The sequence below is a fragment of the Aythya ferina genome (genome assembly GCF_964211825.1).
Source record: "Aythya ferina genome assembly, chromosome: 2".
In the NCBI taxonomy this organism is placed as follows: domain Eukaryota; kingdom Metazoa; phylum Chordata; class Aves; order Anseriformes; family Anatidae; genus Aythya; species Aythya ferina.
The window spans coordinates 6,369,978-6,375,977 of NC_140297.1; positions in this window are offsets into that span (position 1 = coordinate 6,369,978).

The window sequence follows — 6,000 nt, forward strand, 5'->3', positions numbered from 1 at the left end:
CAGAGGTTTGTCTAGGGCTATTCACCTCCTCTGGGCACATAATGTGATTGCATCAATGCAGCCCTGTATGTTCTGGGGCAAAAATGATTATTGGACCCAGAAAGCCAAGGGTGTGCAGGTTATGTGTGGGTCAGCACAGAGTGCCCCAAGCCTCAGCCACGCATCCTCCATCAGAGGTGAAATCAGGGAAAGATGGGCACCAACTGGAATTGTCATTACTGTGACTGAATGAGCAGGCACAACCCTCGGAAGAGGATGGAAAGCATTGATTTTTACCTGATTTATGCTCATTTATACATATGTCTTGCCTGTCTCTCAGAAATGAATGCACAGGCTTCAGCTGATCTACTTTACCACTACTGAGTAAAGTTAAGTACTTCAGAGCCTTCAGGCTTTGGGCCTAAATCCATAAGAGCAAAGCATCTTGCTGCATTCCCTGAATTTATCTAGACCAGAAACCCTCATTTCAGCTTGAAGCTTCCCAGACCCTCTGTCTATGTTTTCATAAGAGGACGACCTTAAGCCCTTGACATATTCTGTTGAAAAGTGATTTAAAGTTCTGGCAGAAAGGCAAAACTTTTTTTTTTTTTTTTTCCCAAAGAAAAACACAATAAACAAACATAAGCTGCTGCCTTTCCTCAGCTCTTCACTTCTTCTAGTAGACGGATTCCTCAGGCAGACAGGTAAGACACAATTGAATTTGTGAGCCTAATGCATATCAGTTCATGCACCCTGGACTAGCTCCCAAAACTGCACATCACACCATCTGTCATGCATAGGTAGAGGGAAACGGGGGAAAAAAAAATCTGCCTTGGTATACAGAAGAAAATCATTAGCACTGGAAAGGGTGCTGTTACCTGAAAAAAAGGCAGCATGTGCCTCAGGGAACAAAAGCTTATTAGAGTGCTAGTCTCTGTTTCTTTATTGTTAACCATCATGTGTAAACATAAGCCAAAATGTCTATTTAGAGGATTGCAGTGCTCAGTCACACATGATTTTCAAGCACTTTATAGACATCTGCTCTCGCCAAAAGCTGTTCTTCTTTTCCTTCACAGCATTTGGGCTTTCCCTCCATATTTCACCACCTCTTGGCCTGTGGGACTCTGGAACATCATGTCCATCTGTCATACCTCAGTTCCTCAGTCCATCTCCTCAAAAAACATCACCAAAAGCTTCCTCTCTGAGGCAATCTGTGCCATGGTGCAGCAAAGGACAACCCAGCCCAAACCAAGCAGTTTCAGGGGCTGTCAGTATTACAGAAGACCTAAATTACGTCAACCGTGCTTTTGTTAGAGATCACCTTATTCCACGAATATTTCCACTGCTCTGGGTTGAGTCAAACATGTGAGTGATGGGTTGTGCATCCAGATACTCAGTGGGGTTAGGACATTGCTCCTGCCATAAGGAAGAGGGATCTGCTGTACCAAAATCTCCAGCTGCCTTCCAAATGAGACATCTCCAACGGGGATTATGGTTTTTCATTTTGTTTCCAGAGCTCAGACTAGATGATGACTGCATCCCCTTTCATTTAAACAATTGATTTATGAACTTCTTGTTCCATAACAAATGCACTGATCAGGAATGCCTGAGGCCCTGCTAGTCCTAGATGTAATTGAATCTTGTTCAATAACTTGAAACTGCTATCAATACTTATTGAAGTACAGAACATACACTTGTCCAGTCAGTACTTAAAAGTGACTTAGGTTATTATGTTGTGGTTGATTTACAACAAAACCATCTGAATTATGAACTGTGAAGAAGAGGTAATTAAATTTGAGAGGTTAAGGCTGCCAGTGCTTTTGATCGTGATAAATACAAAGTCAAAAAAGTCTTCCCTGGGGACATTAGCTTCAACAGATGTTCAACTACCCCACAGACATATATCCTTTATAGGGGAACAAGTCTGTTCTTGACGAAAAAGACTTTATGATTTAGGGATACTTATTCCAGAAGTTAAACCAGTAAGAACTGCTGCAAATGGCAATGGGAATGTTGCTGAATGGTGAGAGAATTGTAAGACAATCAAATTATAAATCAAATTGATTTTCTTCCCTCATATTTTAGCTTTCAGATTTATGGAAGCAGTTATAACGAAGTGTCTACCAGCATCTTAACTCAAAGCCTTAGATGCAAAATGCTCTTGCATAGCAAGTTTGCTGCCATTGTTATTGCTCCGAAAAGGCTAAACGTTCGAACTACTTTATCAATTGCACTTAATAAATAGGCAGTGGAAAGAGATAAATTCCTCTAGCATCTGATTCATCCCACTTATCTGAGATAAGTAATTTAGGGGGGGATGAGTTGTCCTTCTGAGGCACCTGAACCTTACCATAGACTGCAAATGGATCCTTTAGCGTCTAACTTTACTGGAAGAAGTATTAAAGGAAATCCCACTAGGAAAGACTGACTGAGACAAGAGATAATGTCTTGTTCAGTTTGTGTGGCTGGTCATTGCTCCTGTCTTGTGTGCTGCACATGTACGTCTTTCTCCTAGTGATAAGACTTTTATGTATACTTCTTTGTCCATCAATACAGATGATCCACATCACAGACCAGATCAGGAAAGCTTTGGGCTGCTACTCCTTGAGCAATAGAGCTGTTGTTTGATTTTGGCTCTCACAGCTATTGAAATATCCAGAATGAGGAAACATGACTGTTTGCACTAGACTAATGTACCTGATGTCACATGTTTGTTTTAGAAGTCCACGTTACAGTATGTACCTTCTGAAAACATCCTCGTGACGTTGCTTCAGAGTCAGTACACTTTAGTCCCTTCTTGACTAGGTGATGGATGATGTTTTCTTTTGCTCATTTATTCTATATCTCTTACTCTAAAAACAAGACAGAATTGAGGGGAAGGAGTGTGCAGCCATAATGGCTGAAGTGTTCTCCTAGGGGAAGGCTTTTGCTTGCACTCTGGCTCCCTGAAGCTCTACATTTGGGGAAGACAAGTTTGCAAGTTTTTTCCAGCTCTGTTTTTTTATGAAAAGCTGATTTCTCATTCCTATGAAAAGGCACATTTGTCATAGACTTATCGTGCACAGTTGTCAAGATTACAAGAACTGTTCCTACTGCTTTTGGTGTTAGCACAAATAATTCGTAAATCCGGAGGAGTCATTGTTATTTGTGAACAGCTTTAAAGGATGCTTTTGTATTTCTTCCTGAATTAAGAACTGCAGGCAGTAAAATTTGAATCTTTAAAAAAACTTACTTCTTCTAATACATAAACCAGATGTTCTTGTGATTTCTAAGCTGACATATATTCACTTCAGTGGAGTTAAAGAGATTTCCTGGATGGATAAGGATTTAAGCCACTAACCAGGGTCATTCCTTCCCAAAGTATCTGTTGTCCTCAGAACCTGTCTCCTTGAACCCCTCTGTGTTACATCCTCTTCAGCTGTGACTGTGGTGATCAGTTTTTCTAGTTAGATATTTTGATGACAGTTACTGTAACACTTGTGCAGAAGACAAAATACGTGGCAAATAATTTATTCTCCAAGAACCCCATTACGAGAGTGTTGTCACGTGCCTGGGAATGGACTCACCACGTGGCATTTCTGCCTTGCCTGGCACTAAAAAAAAATATCCGCCAAGCTTGCTGTACATGGGATGACAGATGCCTTTTCCTTTTGAAATGCCAAGACTAAACTTGTGGCTCAGGGTGCCCTCTGACTGTGAACCAACACGGGGGCATGTGCCCAAGTCTGCAGCCTTCACCAGGATCAGAAGTGGGATTTCCCTCACTCTTATTAATCTGATTGGGGGATTGGCATTAAAATCTGGTGGTAGGACAACATTGACTGTGTCATGGCTGATCCCCCGGGTGAGCAGAAGACTCAGGCTGAGAAAGAAGTACAGGACAATATAAAAATAATAATAAATAAATAAACAAACAGGACAGAGTGGGATCAAAGAAGGGAAAAACATGAGAAGAAAGAGAAGGAAGAGAATTTTCAGCATCCTAAAATAAAGCAGCAGTAAAGCACTGAACACATACCTCAGCACATGTCTTCTGCCAAGGGTGCTCTGCCAGCACCGCAAGCTGCCCACCAACACTAGAGATCCTTCTATGGGACTATGGGATGAAGAGACCTGCCTTTTTACTTGCCTGCAGGCTGCTAAATATGAAATTTGACTCCCTCCACAGGCTAATGTGATGCTCCTGAACCAGACAATGTTAGGAATGGTTTGCCTTTATTTTCTAGCCTAAAACACTTCTACACTCTTTGATTATTCCTGCCAAGTCAGCCTCTCCCCAGGTTCCTCCCCACGTTGCTAGTTCCTATATAAATCAAGTGCACAAATGGAGGTTTCTTTCTGCCGTGTGCCCATGTGCAGCCTGGAGCCAAGTTTTGCAATAAGGCTGACAGGAGACTAGACCTCTATTAAGAGAGGTGGCAGCAAAGAACAACACAGTGATTAAATGCAAAATTGAAATCATAATGAAAATTGGGGCACTGAAAAGAAATTTTAATTAAGTAAGGAACTGCAAATCAAACAAATGTATTCATTATTTAATCAACTAGTGAGTGCAAAAATCTCAACTAATCAGGAAAGTCTCAGGGAGCAGATAAAGAAACAAATCAAGGAACCAATTTAAAAGCCATAAGAAAATAGCACACATCCGCACTATAGAAGAGCATTTGTCTGAGAAACAGAAGGTGGGGAGGTGTTGTTTTTTTTCCCCCAGAACTCTTTCTCTCTCATCATTTTATGGCTTTGTGTTTTTTTGGTGGTAGTGGTGGTTTTTTTGTGTGTGTGTGCATTGTGCATGTGTTTTTTTTTTGTTTGTTTTGCTTTTTGCTTTTTTTGTTTGTTTTTATAATATGCTGTGATTTGAGATGCTATGTCTTCTTGCATGTTTACTTTTAACCTGTTCAATCACAAGTGACTATGAAGTGATGTTTTTCTTTTCCCATTCCCAACCTTTTTTTCCCCCACTGCAACCTTTTTTTCCCCTATGACATCTCATTATATCCAATCTGTTTTACAGGGAAACAAAAGTTTGAGTGAGCCGAGGGGATCTGAGCACCTCATCTGTATGATGAGGATCTTCAGAAGGCAGTGCTCTTAGCTGTTCTCTCACCCCAACTTTTTTTTTCTGCTGATAGATGCGACCACAGGAGCGGGTGTGCATCGTTGGCTTAAATGAACTCCTTGCAAAGTCAGCAAACAGCTCAGCAGGAGCACAGAGAGCCCTCTCAAACCTCCGAGCTACTTCAGGGTAACCAAATGAGTCACAAGCAGCCAAGTAATTACTTTTCCAGGCTTCTTTACTCGAGGATTTGGATCTGTGTACAAAACCACGAATCCAGAGAGAATTGGCCGTCATGCCTTGCGAGCGTAGACTTGTTTGTACTCAGAGCAGTTGGAAAGGGGCAGGAGATATGTTAAAGAGTAGTACAAACAAGTCATTTGCTGCACGGGCTGGTAAGTATAGCCTGCCTAGAGCCTAATAAAAATCACACACTTAATTAGTGGCTTCATTCAGCATTGTGTGAGCAGTGATTCACTATGCCAGGCAAAGGGAGATGGGTAGCAAATAGACTTTGCACAAGGTATCTGAAAAAGAAGATTTTTTATGCAAATAGTAAAGACCAGCTGCAAAACAAAGGCCTGTGTGAAAACATGGTGGTGCTTTTAAAATGCGAGGGAGGCAAACTCTTCTGTAGGAAAGGTGGAAATTGAGTATACATGCATGCATTAGAGGGAACAAAGTCTGATTTTGCATCCTTTGTAGGGAATTGGGACCCCAGATATTTGCTTTCTTATTCTTTTTGTTGCTAAAACACAGCACAAAGGCTTTTTCTTCTATATTTCTTCTTGTCTGTGTTATTTGGTTGCTCCTACTGCCACGACAGCCAAGGACTTCACTCTCATAGCATTTTTCACCTCCTCACATCTGTTTTGCAGATGGAAATGCCCAGCCCTACCTCCATACCGGGCTGCTGGTTGCCTGAACACTGCTTGGGGGCTCCAAAGTGAAACACTCTTGTTCTG